Here is a 15,768-nt window from a genome sequence, read left to right as displayed (position 1 = left end):
GTACTGTCAGTGTTCAGGTATCCATCACCACCATCGGCCTAATAATAACTCACAAAATATATTGAGCATCAAAAATACAGCTTTTGTGGGGCATCTGGGTGGCTCCGTGGGTTAAGCATCTGCTTCCAGCTCAGGTCATGATCCCAGAGTCCTGGGATTGAGTCTTGGATCTGGCTCTCTGCTTGCGGGCAGCCTGCTTCTCTCTCTGCCTGCGGCTCCCCCTGCTTGTGTGGATGCGTGCGCTCTTTCCCTCTCACTCTCTGACCAATAAATAAATAAAATCTTTTTTAAAAATACACTTTTTGTAAATCTTGATGAGTCTGGTTTCAAATATAAAGAACTACTGAAGTATAGAAATTAATATTTTTTTTCTTCAAAATGAAACAGAAAACCTGTTATATTCTTTTATATCCTCTGCCATCACTTAAAACAGTAGGTTGCACATCAGAAAGTAATCATACCTCTCAAATGATAAATGTAGGCTATATCCTTACAAAATACCAATTGCATTATTATTATCAGAGCTTCTCCGGGTTTAGCCTGTATTCAAAAGCAAGATAAAAATTCCTGAAAATAATTTCTCTGATGTCAGTGATAGATTTGGCTTAGTTAAATGAGCTACCAGTAAATATTGCTTGGAAAATTTGCCTGATTTTAGTCCATAGCATTCAGGGTGTTATTCAATCTTATTTTATTCTTTTAAATGCATGGCCAGCTTAGCTAGAACTAAGAGCTAATGTCCTCTTTTGGTAATATCTCTAAGAGCGACTGTATTTCCTATTTAGATGCGTGATTTCTGTCAGATCCAATAAGTCATAATTGGTGTTAAGATATAAATATCTTATGTACTTGAAAAAGAGGGGGCTGCTGGGTGGGTCCGTCAGTGGAGGGTAAGACTCTTGATCTCAAGCCTTGACTTCAGGGTTGTGAGTTCGAGCCCGTGTTGGGTGTGGGGCCTATTTAAAAAATAGAGAAACAAACGCTTACGTAATAAAAAGCAAGCTCCTCAAACCTGTCAGATAAGCGAATGTATTCTTTGGCAAATAAGAGACTTCCTTATCAAAAATCTGTCCGGTATGATTATCAGAGTTCTCCTGAGGAACTCATAAGACCACATGCCTCATCACTAAGCAATAATTTGTGTAAAATAAATGTAGGCTTCTTCCTGTTGGATTTGTCAACCAGCTAAGGCATACTTCCACTTAGAAAAAACATTACATGAACATCGTGGAACTTCTTGGTTACGCTTTTCGTGTTTGATGCCTATTGTTTGTACTCTTACATCTGGGGTACAAAGAGAGCTCACATGACTTAATAGAGCTCAGGTGCAGAAATAAGAAACATCTTTTCCAGAGTTCCATTAGCGTAGTGACATCNATTAGATCAGGAGGGTGGAGGCCTCAGGAACGGTACTGGGGCTTTTTTAAGAATCCAGAGAGCTAGCTGGCTCCTTTTCCACATGTGAAGATACAATCAGAAGATGCCAGCTACAACCAGGCAGTGGGCTCTTACCAACCTCCAGAATTCCAGAATTGAGGAATAGGCTTTTGTTGTTTAAGCCACCAGTCTAAATATTAGTTGATACTATTACCACCGAGTTGGGCCAGGCAAAGGCCGTTCTAGCTGGAGGGTCCCAGACGCCTAGGGGGAAGGTGCAGCCCCGGGAACAGCCGCCAGAGGGCGCTGCTGCAAGGCTGCTCCAAGGTGCTGGGAGCTGGGCACGTGGGGGGATTCCAGGGGTCTCCAGGACCACCCCTGCGCAGGGGCGGGGAGCCCGGGACCCCCTCCTCACTCCTCAAAGGGACTTCTTTCATCCGGGAGCTCGCCCCAGAGGCTGGGGCCGCTTTCGGCCACAGCCTAGGCAGAGGTCCAGCCTGACCCCAGGCCTGAGGTCAGCCCGAGGTCGGCCCAAGGTCAGCCCGAGGTCGGCCCAAGGTCAGCCAGAGGTCGGCCGGAGGTCAGTCCGAGGTCAGCGCCCAGCTCCTTCCGCCGCTGCAGAGGCCCTGGCCGCCACGGAGGCCGGGACATGGCGTGGAGCCGCCCGCACTCCAGGCCCTCGCCCCCTGTGCCCCTGCGCCCCTGCGCCCCTGAGCCGGGCCACAGCTCCAGGCCTGTGACCTGCCTGCGCACGCATCAGCCCTGCAGCTCTCGAGGACCTGGGCCCTCTTTGCAGCAGTGACTCNGAGCGACTGTATTTCCTATTTAGATGCGTGATTTCTGTCAGATCCAATAAGTCATAATTGGTGTTAAGATATAAATATCTTATGTACTTGAAAAAGAGGGGGCTGCTGGGTGGGTCCGTCAGTGGAGGGTAAGACTCTTGATCTCAAGCCTTGACTTCAGGGTTGTGAGTTCGAGCCCGTGTTGGGTGTGGGGCCTATTTAAAAAATAGAGAAACAAACGCTTACGTAATAAAAAGCAAGCTCCTCAAACCTGTCAGATAAGCGAATGTATTCTTTGGCAAATAAGAGACTTCCTTATCAAAAATCTGTCCGGTATGATTATCAGAGTTCTCCTGAGGAACTCATAAGACCACATGCCTCATCACTAAGCAATAATTTGTGTAAAATAAATGTAGGCTTCTTCCTGTTGGATTTGTCAACCAGCTAAGGCATACTTCCACTTAGAAAAAACATTACATGAACATCGTGGAACTTCTTGGTTACGCTTTTCGTGTTTGATGCCTATTGTTTGTACTCTTACATCTGGGGTACAAAGAGAGCTCACATGACTTAATAGAGCTCAGGTGCAGAAATAAGAAACATCTTTTCCAGAGTTCCATTAGCGTAGTGACATCAAACGCCAGATTTCAAGGGAGGAGAAAACACATAGAGGCAACACTTGGAAAGCACACTTTGTTCAGTTCTTGTCTGGACGACACAACAATGCCTTAAAAACATCTCTGTGAGTATTCTTGGAGTCACGGAGCAATGCATCACTTCCTTTCTTGTATTTTGTTATCACAAAATGTCTTGAAATGGCAGCTCAAACTTTGTATTACATCTTGAAATCTGCGTTCAGACACTAAGGGAACTCTTCACTCCTGAGCCATCAGTAGCCTCCTAGTTCCCAAGTGCAACGGCCCGCGCAGACTCCCTGACTCTAGCCCTGCGGGCTTTGTCTGACCCATTTACTCCACTGCTCCTTCACCCGCTGTGAAATTACTGAGTATGCTACACCTTCTCCCACGTGGCCCTTCCTCCTCTCGATGCCTAAACACAGACACTCACAATATTTTTTCTCTTGCGTTGTGATAGACCCAGTGTTTGTGCCCCCTACCCATTAATGTACTGAAAAAGAATCCCTAATGCGATGGTATTTGGAGATGGGGACTTTGGCGGGTGATTAGATCAGGAGGGTGGAGGCCTCAGGAACGGTACTGGGGCTTTTTTAAGAATCCAGAGAGCTAGCTGGCTCCTTTTCCACATGTGAAGATACAATCAGAAGATGCCAGCTACAACCAGGCAGTGGGCTCTTACCAACCTCCAGAATTCCAGAATTGAGGAATAGGCTTTTGTTGTTTAAGCCACCCAGTCTTTATATTTATATATATATAAATATTAAATTAAATATTAGTTGATACTATTACCACCGAGTTGGGCCAGGCAAAGGCCGTTCTAGCTGGAGGGTCCCAGACGCCTAGGGGGAAGGTGCAGCCCCGGGAACAGCCGCCAGAGGGCGCTGCTGCAAGGCTGCTCCAAGGTGCTGGGAGCTGGGCACGTGGGGGGATTCCAGGGGTCTCCAGGACCACCCCTGCGCAGGGGCGGGGAGCCCGGGACCCCCTCCTCACTCCTCAAAGGGACTTCTTTCATCCGGGAGCTCGCCCCAGAGGCTGGGGCCGCTTTCGGCCACAGCCTAGGCAGAGGTCCAGCCTGACCCCAGGCCTGAGGTCAGCCCGAGGTCGGCCCAAGGTCAGCCCGAGGTCGGCCCAAGGTCAGCCAGAGGTCGGCCGGAGGTCAGTCCGAGGTCAGCGCCCAGCTCCTTCCGCCGCTGCAGAGGCCCTGGCCGCCACGGAGGCCGGGACATGGCGTGGAGCCGCCCGCACTCCAGGCCCTCGCCCCCTGTGCCCCTGCGCCCCTGCGCCCCTGAGCCGGGCCACAGCTCCAGGCCTGTGACCTGCCTGCGCACGCATCAGCCCTGCAGCTCTCGAGGACCTGGGCCCTCTTTGCAGCAGTGACTCACCTCGGAGACCCCAGATAGGTGTTGTCCGAGCTGTGGGTGACACGGGCGCGGAGGGCAGGGCGTCGCGTCGGGTAGACGAAGCCGCGGCGGTCAGCGTCCTGTGCCCTGCGTGTCCCAGGCGTGCAGGGGCGCGGGTGGGCCCTGCGTGTGCAGGGTGGCGGGGAGCACGCTGGCCTGGGGCTGGGTCAGAAAGTTAAGGCTCTACATAGACTCCTGTCTTAAAAAGAGATCTCTACGTGCTTGTGGCATTTTACTTGCTCTTGGACATTAGCCCAGTGGGGTCAACTCTTGAGTCCCCTCGATGGGTGTGCACTTCCGGGCAGGGAACAGCCCATTGCTGGCTCCACCTCAGTGCTCTGCCTGCCACCCAATTGGTGCTCTAGAGGAAACACACAAGTTAGCTTAAGTAAAATAGGATTAACGATGTAACCCTAAAGCTACACAATCAACAGCAATATTTTTAGAGGGTTTGAGTTTATCCTATATTCGAAGGCCAGATTTAAATATTTTGTAAGATTATCCACAGAGCTGGTTCTTCCCACTAGGAAAACTAGCTGAGAGCTGGGTGCATTTCGGCAAAGGCTTCACCTCATGTGGAAGCTGGGTGTTGACATCAGGGGTCAAGGTCTCTACTCCCAGGGCTGTCCCAGGGATGGCCCTGTCATACTCAGCTCCTGATCTCCTCAGAGGAAGCAGCAACAATAGGGGACGGACGTGGGTCCAAATGTGTGCATTTGGTGCACATGCTGAGACTTTCAAGCGTGTTCAACTCAAGACACCAAGTTTTCCTTTAGCTTCAGCAGATGCCTCCCTGGGCTCTAACTTTGGAGAAAGCTGGAGTTTTCAGAAGGCTACCGAAAAAGAGGAAAGGTGAGGAGCTCCTCAGGAGGAGAGGGTAACTGAGCTGGTCAAATTTCAGAAGAAAATTTGCAGGAGCTGAAATTTAATTAAGGACATGATTAAGGCTCTGTGCTTCCTGAAGCTTCTGTGATGTTTGGCACACTCTCTTCCTTCCTCTCTGCTTCTCTGGCCCTCTCCGCTGTGCTTCTGAGGATGGTGTAGCATGCTATCAGGAGGCTAGCCTTTTGGAAGGGGCCCCAAGAGACCGTGCCTTCAGACTTCTTTTAGCCTGGTGTGGAAAGGGTTGCCAGGAAAGCTGTGTTGTCCTAGGCCTGCAGCCTGGGTGCTCATGGGACTGGGCATGTGGGGAAGGCTGCAGGACTAGCTTATCCTATCTGCTGCTTTCCCTGGAATTCTCACTCCATTCTAGTGGGGTCTTTGGCCAACTTACTTCCTCATGATCAACCATAAGATATCAGTGCCACCCCATGATGAGAGAGGACAGTGCCCTCCTGTGGTTCTCAAGCGGGGGGTTCCCCACTGCCAACAGTGGTGGGGAAGAGTGGTGGGCGCAAACATCTCCCAAAAGAAACTTTGGGACAGTGTGCAAATTGCGTTTGAGGATGGGGCCAGGAGGGGGCAGGCAGGCACAGTGCTTTGAACTGTTCACCCAGGAATGCGGATGGTGAGCCCCAGCTCCAGCTCTGGCTCCATCTGGGTGATGGCTCCCTGGTCTGAGAGGGCTGGTAGAAGGAAGGGAGGGAGGGGAAAAGGAAGGAAGAAAAAAAAAAAAAGAATCTTTTCCCTGAACATCATTTTGCTCCGGTAATTTACTTCCAAGCCTCAACCAGCCCTCCATTCCGATGTGCCTGATTGAGTTAAATGCTTCCTCTGTGCTGTTGGGTTTTTTATGTTCTCTCTCTCAGATTTTCACATTACACCAAACAATTGGTACATGTCTTTGTGCGTGTACCTTTATGTCTATTTTTGTCATTTCCTTGGAATAGTAACTTTCTTATGAATTTAAAAACCTCTTCTAGTGTGCTGCCTAGGTGAAATTGAGAGAAGCGTTTAATTACCTTAAGATATAGTTTCCTCATTTCTCAAGAGAGTAATGTCTAATTCATGGGGTTGTTTTAAGGATTTAACGAGACAGTGTAAGACACATTGCCTGGTGCCTGACATACAGTAAGAGATAAAATGTAGCTCTAAGTATTAGAGTATGTATGATGTAAATTGTGAGTGTTCTTTTGGCAAAATTGAAGCAATTTACACTTCTGCCAGAGGTGTATGACAGTGTCAACATTTTCATATTTCCATTGGAAGGGACCTAATCAGAATGCTTCTTATTATCATGTGTCCTTTTATCATCGAAGGAAACCATTAAGGGACACCCTCACCATGCTTCTGTGCAGGTCTCATTGGTCACACTCATTGGCTACAGCCCCTTGGTGACATTTCATGCCTAGACCACCTGTGGGACAGGGAATGGGGCCATCGTGATTATCTGTTGGAGTCACCCCTCTCTGTCTCTTCTTGTGCAAATGAGGTCGCGGTTCTGGGATCTCTCTGTGGGGGGGTATACGGCTATCTGAGGAAAGGGGGTGCTACAGTGATCTAATCTCTAAGTAGGGAGGGCTGTTTTGCAGCTGTTTGGGGGGTCCAGAAGAGACAGAAATAAGGTAGTGCCAGCAGAAGTAGTAAGTAAAGAATCCTGAGATAGCGAGAGCATGGAGTCAACACTTGGGACAGGCCACAAGGGAAGGAAGAAGCCGACGCCAGATTTCTGGTTTGATACGTGTGACCGTCATGGTGTTGTTCAGCAATACGAAAGGAAAAACATTGTAGGGAGAATGTGACTAACTTAATTTAGGCTGTATAAGTTTTGAATGGTTTTTTGGATGTCCAGATGAGATAGTCACCCCTGATCCTTGGAGATACTTCCCAAGACCCCCAGTGGATGCCTGAAACCATGGATAGTATTGAACCCTATATATCTCTCTCTATATATGGATATACTTTTGTCCTCTCCATGTGCCTGTGATAAATGTTAATGTGTAGGTTAAGCACAGCAAGAGATGAACAGCAACTGAAAACAGAACAGTTATAACAGTATACTGTAATAAAGCTACGTGAATATGGTCTCTCTCTCAGATGATCTCACTGTCCCGCGCTCCCCCTTCCTCCTGCGCTGACGGAGAGGATAAAACGCCTGCCTTGATCAGATGTAGTGAGGTGGGGGATGCAGGTGTTGGGATGTCGAGCTAGGCTACCTTGGCCCCTGATGCTGTGTCAGAAGAAGGATCATTTCCTTCCAGACCAGACCGCGGTTCACCCGGGTACCCGAGACTGGGCAGATAAGGGGGGCTGCTGTATTTAATACATGATGTCCACAGGAGCCAACAGCAGAGTGACATCTGGGCTTCCGGAAGTAGACATTTGGAAGGCACTGGATACAAAAAGTAGGTGAAAGCCCCCAAGTGAACGTTTAGGGAAATGTTGCCTGGGAAGGAGTAAATACGGTGCTATATATTGTGGTAATACAGATACAACGGAGACCATGCCCTTTTTTTTTTTTTTTTAAAGTCTGGACATTTTTAGAGATTTGATAGATTATGTCAGTTAAAAATTATGTATCCATCTCAAAATGTTCGTCATCCTACCTTTCTATAAAATGTAATGTTTTACTTCTTTGCTCATTGTTTTCCTGCATAGAGATCGTCATGGTCCTTGAGCAAAGTGTCCTGTTCTTCTGTTTATGCTTGTCTGCAGCTACTGTCTTTTACTCAAGTTTTCATTGATTTTAACTAAATAATATCATACTTTGGGGCCTTCTTGCTGTTTCCAGAACATGCCAGACTTATCCTGTCTTAGAGATTTCAAACCCGCCTCTGATTTAGACACTTGTCTTCTGGATATTTGCTTGGTTAATTCTCTTCTCACCTTTCAGTCCTCACTCAGATGACACCTTCCCAATCAGGCCCTCTCCTGATTACCTTTTAAAACTGCAACCCTGGGACGCCCGGGGTTCAGTTCGTTAAGAGTCCGGTTCTTGATTTCGGCTCAGGTCATGGTCTCAGTGTTGTGAGATCGCGCCCCGCCTCAGGCTCCTGGCTCAGTGTGGAGTCTGCTTGAGATTTTCTCTCCCCTTCTGCCCCTCCCCTTGTGCCCACACTCTTTCTCTCTCAAAATAAAGAAATAAAATCTTAAAAAACAACAACAACAACAACAACAACAACTGCGACCCTGCCCATGATTTCCAAATAACTTTTACCTAACTGTGGTATTTTCTTTTTCCAAAAAGCACTCATCACGTTATATCAAATGGGCATGTTTACTTTCATTATTTTTAATTGTTTCCTATCTCATCCTCCTACAATATGAGCTCCAAGAAGGCAGGGACTTTGTGTATTTTATTAACTGATGTATCCCAAGGACCCTCAACCCTCTCTGACATATATTGGACACTCAGTAAATAATTACCATGAATGAATTAATAAAATAGGCCCCGTGTGCAGCATATCACCTGGCACCAAAGTGGCTTATAGGAAACATTTGTCAAAAACCCCGGAACCAGGCACTGGTAGAAATCATTTATAAGACTGTCTGGGGGTAAGATAGTTGTGCTCTGACAGCATGTTGGATGGCATTAAGGACTTACTGTTAAGTGTTTTAATGTGATAACAGAATTGCAGTAGTAGTTAATCAAAGAGTCCTTGCCTTTTGGAAATATATACTGAAATTTTTATCAATAATGTCATCTCTGAGATCTGCTTCATGGTAATTGCATCGGGGACAGGTAAGAGGTGGAATCATAGCTGAGACCAGAGTGGTCGACTGTGGCTCACGTGACAGTCGTCACTCAGTGATGGGTACGTGGGACCTCATGGTCCTGTTCCCTCTACTTTTGTGGATATTTGGAGCTTTCCAAAATGAAGAAAAAAATAATAAAAGACTGTAGATATTAAAATAAATCACCTTACCTTCTGATAGGATGAATGAAAGAGATGTTCTTAAGAATGCAAAATTTAGCCTATTTTTGACTATTCAGAAACTTCATACTTCACGGCGACCATGAACGAGCCTTCTTTTTACTCTGTTTACAGAATGTAAATGAACAGTGTTCTCCTTCGTACACAGCAGAGTCAGAAAAACTATACAGAGCAGCAAAGGAAAACCCTACCTTATGCGAGACATTGATTTTTTTTTTTTTATTTCAACTAGTAAATTGGCCCTTGGAAGGAACCCTGTCTTTTTAAGTATTTCATTTTTGCATTTAAAATTGCTTACACAGGATAGAAATAAATAAACACTTTGTTTACGTTTTGTAATGAAGTGACTTCCTACTGGATTCAGCTCACGCCAGGATATTGGGTGTATAGACATTCAGGCTGTTGGTGCAGTGTTGCAGGAAGCCAGAGAAAGCGACTTCACAGACCTTTGCGTGCTGCTACCAGCCTAGTCTCACTTTTCCCTAAAAATGTCACGCTTGCCAGAACCTAATGAGTATGTTTGCCAAGTTGCAATGGCTTTTCATAGATATCTAGGCACAAAATTGAGATTGGCATGTCAACACAAGTGTTTCTGTCTATACTAAAGCTAGGGCAGTATTCTTTGATTCATTCATCAAAAACAATTAACCGCTAATTATATAGTATACTTGGCACTCCCACCAATTATATAGTATAATTATATCCCTCCCGAAGCTCTCAGTCTAGATGAATATTTAAATATTTATAATATTTAATTTTTATATTTTCCAAAAAATTGCATAGTTCTTTCAATGGATTCTTACATTACATGGAAATATTTAAATATTTTTTAGAAAACACAGATAATAAAGTTACCTTGAGTTATAATCAGAGGGACTTGGCCTTCTACCGCGTAGAAGGGTGGAAGCAAATGAAGATGTCACAGAGAGTCTGCAGTCTCCTCGCGTGGAGAAGCATGGGAACCCAATATCCCTACATGGTATGGTGGAAAATCAGTAGATCTGGGTGTTGGATCAGGTTCTTGTCTGAAGTTTGTAAGATGTTTTTGCCGTGTTGTGCGATGTTCTCTTTATGAAGAACCCAGGCAGGAACTCATGACTGGTGTCAGTACCGATGATATTATCTCGATGCTATCACAGTTTGTACCCTCATTTCTCCACCTTTTTGGATTCTGCTCTTGCTGTGCAGTCTGCACTGTTTCTATTTCTATTTGTATTTCATCACCTACCTTAAGTCCTTAGGCAAGATCTTTATTTTCTTAGGGTCTTGGTTTCTTTACCTATAAAATAACATTGAGGTCCATGTCTTTAAGAGGTTCATTTTTTACAATAATATCAGAACTGCCACCATTCACCACTTGCTCAAAAGGGAAAGATAGTAAGGATTATAATTATAATGTGTAACGGTACTTTTTACATGAGTGGTATAGTGAAACATTGAACTTGTGTTGAATGAAAATTCTGTCCAGAATTGTATAGATTCTTTCCCAAATCTCTAAAAAGGCAACAAAACTGGTTATCACTCAAGACTTCACTGAACAGAAATGGGCATTATTCATGATTGGTAACATGAATTTTTTAAAAATAGTTTCATTACAAATGACAAGGCTACCTGAAGAATCTATGTTAAAAATCTTTTATCATTAAAAAAAAATACAGTTCTTGGAATGAACCCCAGGTATTTTAATGGGAAGATACAACTTTAACATAAATTTACAATTATACCCCTAAATCTTATCTAGAATTGACATCCTGCCTTCCTCACTTTACCCTGATGAATGAGGAACAAATTATTCCAGCCCATAGCAACAATACTAGGAGAAGAGAAGCATGTCAACTTGCAGTACGTGGGCGTGCTCCCCAAGATACTTTCTGACTTACAGAGACCAGATGCTCTGTTCTTGCCCGATCATTGGCAACGCAAGAACCCATTGAAAGGAGCTATGTAATTCTTTTGGAAAATTTTAAACTACTAAATGTACAGTTATGCATGAGTCCTGATTGCCACAAACGTAAGCTAACAGCCGGATGGAAGTGCTGTGGGAGAAGGCCCACCGATTTGTTCACATTTAATGGCATGACTGCATAAGATACTGAACACCCAGCAAAGCAGATCCACAGCTGCTGCAGGAATGCTATTATTTAGAACAAGCAGTGGGAGTACATTTATGCGCAGGGTCGGGGCCTGAAGATCGCTCCCCAAGGAGTGCTTGGATAGTCACCACAACATTTTGGCAGAGGATTAATGACAGTTGGGTGAAATCCAAGGAGGACAACCCACACGAGGCTCCAGATGATTAGAGGGCTGTCACGTTTAGCAAAAATGCTCTGACCTTTACTTGCAATTCATGACATTAATACCCTGTCTACAGATGGACACCAACCCTGTTATCATAGAGAAAAACAGGCAGTGCATGATAAATCAGACCCAAAATCTAGGGGGATCTAGGAGGATGCTTAAGAAGTGGGTTTCAGCATGGTTGGCAGGGAGCAGTTCTGCTGAGCAGAGGTATTTCCTGGAATCTCCCCCGTGTGTGGATTAGAAATAGGTTGCCAGGGTTAGCAAATAAAAATACAGGACACGCAGTTAAATTTGAATTTCAGATATGATGAATAATTTTTCATATAAGCATGTGCCAAATATTGCACATTCTTTTTTTTAAAGATTTTATTTATTTATTTGACACAGAGAGAGAGAGACAGCCAGCGAGAGGGGGAACACAAGCAGGGGGAGTGGGAGAGGAAGAAGCAGGCTCCCCGCTGAACAGGGAGCCCGATGCGGGACTCGATCCCAGGACGCTGGGATTATGACCTGGGCTGAAGGCAGATGCTTAACAACTGAGCCAACCAGGCGCCCCTCTCTCTTTTTTTTTTTTAAACATTTTATGTATTTGACAGACAGAGAGAGAGAGATCGAAATCGATCACAAGCAGGGGGAGTGGCCTTCAGCTCAGGTCATGACCCAAGGGTCCCCGGATTGAGCCCCACATCGGGCTCCCCCTGCTCTGCAGGGAGCCTGCTTCTCCCTCTCCCTCTGCTGCTCCTCCTGCTTGTGCTCTTTTTCTCGCTCTCTGTCAAATAAATAGAATCTTTTTAAAAAAATTAAAAAACAAAACATGTTTGTCTTGAATTAGGCAATAATTTTAAAGCTGCTTTATCCCACGTGAGTTTTTCAATTAGCTAGTTTCATTTTCTAATAGGAGGCAAAGCAAGCGGACTGTATTTGACTGACACATCTAACATTCTACCCGAGTGTGCTTAGAACAAGGCAGTGCAGCGCAAAATGTCATGGGGTAAAGCTCCGACATACCCACACCGAGCAACTTCATTCATTCCCTTTACATCATTTTTTTAAACAATGTGCTATGACATCCTTGCACTGCTTATTTTTTGAGGATGAGTGTATGAAATATAAGCAACAATTCTGCAAAATGTGAACCTTCAAGGAGAAAACGCTAAAGCAAAGTAACAGTGGGGACAAAATTCTCATTTTCTATTAATTTATAACTTATTACAAACTTTTTTTTTTTACAAGAGGAGAAATCTGCACCTTTGTTTATGCGCTTTTCAGTAAGTTCAAGTCCTTGAGGGGCACAGCAGCACACGGATCCTGTGGCCAATGGCTTTAGCGGAAGGTTGCTTTAGAATGCGGCATGAGCCATGCCACTGGTTCCATGAGCACCATGTTCCTTTTGCTCCAGTTTACTCTGGTTTTGTTTGGTTTGCCACCAGGAGTCACTGTGTCGTTCTTTGCTTTGTACACATAAGCACATCTCTTGCCTAGAATGAATTCAGTTTCATCTCAAGCATGAACAACTTCAATTCTAAGAAGAGCTGTGTGTTCCCTCTGGATCTGGAGACCCTGCGAATGGCCAGCAAACATGCCCTTGGACCATAGCCTTCCAGATATATTTATCATTTTAGGAGTCCTGTGCCCAGCAGGCTCTTAGATGGCCAAGACTTTATTTCCCCCCTTTTTTTTTTTTGTAGGAGAGAGACTGCATGTGCGTGAGAGGGAGAGGCGGAGGGTGAGAGAGAGAGATTCCAACTCAATCCCATGACCCTGAGATCATGACCTCAGTTGGACACTTAACCGACTGAGCCACCCAGGTGCCCCAAAAAACTTTATTTCTTGATAGGCACAAATACATACATACATACTCTGTGGAGTCAAATGGGAGGTTGGGTATACGTTTAAATGGGAAATTACTTGGCAAAAGTCCATCATTAGGACTCTATTCTATTAGTACAATTTGCTAGCTAAGACCATTCTATATGTCAGGATGCTCTCCATCAGCATCTGCAAAGATCTTCTCCTTGATAAAATTATTTCTATTATTTTCTTTTATAGATGATGTGGACATTGGGGGAGAACTAAGCTCTTATTTCCAGACCCTTTAATCTAATTAATGTAAACCTAATTGATTTCAGGCAATTAAATTCTCAACTAGGTTCTCTGTACACAAGTGAATGTAGGTTATTAAGATATTTTAAAAATTATTCACTCCTCTCTTACATTTTCTTTTTATGATGTAAGTTCAGTGATAAGTTTCAATGACATATAATCTTCCGTGAATTATAACTTTTAATGATAATAATTACTGCAATTATTGGACACTTAATAGGAGCCACGTTATGTTCTAAGTTTTAAAAGTACTCATCATGCAAAACCTATTGAAATAGGTATTATTCATTTTTTATTGAAGAGGAAACTGAGACTTTAATGTAGCTATGTGATTTTATAACTACTTGATTTCAAAGCCTTAGTCAAAATTTGAAAGGAGCCCTGAGGCCTGAATGCATTGCTCTTAATAACTACATAAAACTTACTCCAAAATGTATTATCGTGCTTTATTTATATAATCATAATTTGCTGGTTTGCTCTTATACTGTTAATTATGATAGTAATGGTTGCATTTTATTCTTTCCCACTTGGTTGCCAGGTGAAGATTTGAGAAATGTTCTTTGCTTAGAATTCCTCCCTTCTTATACCTGCTCCATGCTTCATGAACACAGAGATGGTAAGTCCTCTGAGGTCAAGGACTGTGTTTTACTCAAGTATTTTATATTCTGACAACACCTACCACAATAGGAGACTAATGGAATGCCAGCAAAGACATGTTCATTAATGAGTCAGAGACCAAAGGCCTTTACGTTAACTGCATGTGTCATCAGAGCATGCAATCACCCTGGGTCTCACTGTCTTTTTTAAAATGAGAACGTAAGTCAGAGCTCTGATAACAGGCAGAATAATGGGCCCCAAAAGATGTCCATGCCCTACTCTCTGGAAGTTGTGAACACATTAGGTTACAAGGAAAGGGGAATTAAAGTTTCAGATGGAATTAAGGTTGCTAATTAGATGACCTTGAAATGGGGAGATTATCCTGGATTATCCGGGTGGGCCTGATGTGATGACAAGGGTTCTTTTAAGTGGAAGATGGAATGGAAGCAGAGTAGAGTCAGGGAGATGTAGCTATGGAGGAAGGTCGGAAAGCTGCAACATGAAAAGGACTAGATCTTCCATTGCTCGCTCCAGAGAACTAAGAAGGGAGCCACAAACCAATGAATGCAGGTGGTGTATGAAGCTGGAGATGGCAAGGACACGGATTCTTCCCTTGAACTTGCCGAAGGAACGTAGCCCTAGCAACACCGTGATTTTAGCCCAGTGAGACCCATGTTGGACTTCTAACCTACAGAAGTCCAAGCTCCTACGTCTTGTTGTTTGGAACCATGTTCATGGTCATGTAGTATAGCACCATTATGAAACTAATATAGCTCGTAAATTATTGGCTTGAATTCTAACCATAACTACGTTCTTTGCCTTCCGATTCTGGTCACTGAGCTGCGAGTGCTTGCCACAGATTCTAAATGGAGTTCAATGAGACCATGTACTTGAGGAAGGATATATTTACTGTGAAACTAGATAAATAATTTCAAGTGGGTGCCTTTTTTGTTGATGAAGATGATGTTACATCTTTTTTTTTTTTTAAGGGCTTATTTGAAAAACAGATCCACATGCAATTAATACAACTGAAAATTACAGGCTTTGAAAAAATTAGAGGACATCTATTTCTATTTCGATCAATATTGTGCCCTGAATATTCGGGAAAAACCTTCTTCTGAAACCCTTAGAATCCTTTTGTATTGATTAAATAACTAATAGTCCGCATTTCCTTCAAGTAATTTCAGAGTTTTAGTTCTATGGTTTTAGTTTTCTACTTAAGTGTAATTTATTAGATTTTGTTCTGGTATATTGTAGGTGGCTAACTAGTTGTTCCAATATCACTTTTTAAATAATGTGTCCTTTCTTAACTGATTTCAAAATACAACTTTATCTTAGTGTACAATTTACCTATTATTTTGACCATTTTTGAATTTTTAAAATTATGTTCCTTTGTTATCTCTTTGTATTCTAACACAAATTCCACAGCATTCTAATTATTTTGTTTTAAAATATATCAAATTAGTTGTTAAATGGTCCAGTCAGTTTTACTCATTCAGTTTGAATGAAGCAAATAATAATCAGTGAATCAACAGTAAAGTTGCAGAGTAAAGATACAGAATCAAAAAAATAAAGATACAAAACCAAAATACAAAAATCAGTTGTGTTTCTATATTCAAACAATGAACTATCTGAAAGGGAGATTAAGAACAGTCCCATTGGGGCGCCTGGGTGGCACAGCGGTTAAGCATCTGCCTTCAGCTCAGGGCGTGATACCGGTGTTATGGGATCGAGCCCCACATCAGGCTCCTCC

General features: G+C 43.8%; 1 pseudogene; it reads right to left on the bottom strand.

Annotated features, from left to right (window-relative positions):
- Nucleotides 1–12,589: 12,589 nt before the first annotated feature.
- Nucleotides 12,590–12,932, bottom strand: LOC109488574 (annotated as a pseudogene).
- Between the last annotated feature and the right edge of the window lie 2,836 nt (nucleotides 12,933–15,768).

The sequence above is a fragment of the Ailuropoda melanoleuca genome, chromosome 18 (genome assembly GCF_002007445.2).
Source record: "Ailuropoda melanoleuca isolate Jingjing chromosome 18, ASM200744v2, whole genome shotgun sequence".
NCBI lineage: Eukaryota > Metazoa > Chordata > Mammalia > Carnivora > Ursidae > Ailuropoda > Ailuropoda melanoleuca.
Note: the sequence above shows the minus strand (reverse complement) of the source record. Positions and strands in the feature narration are given on the sequence as shown.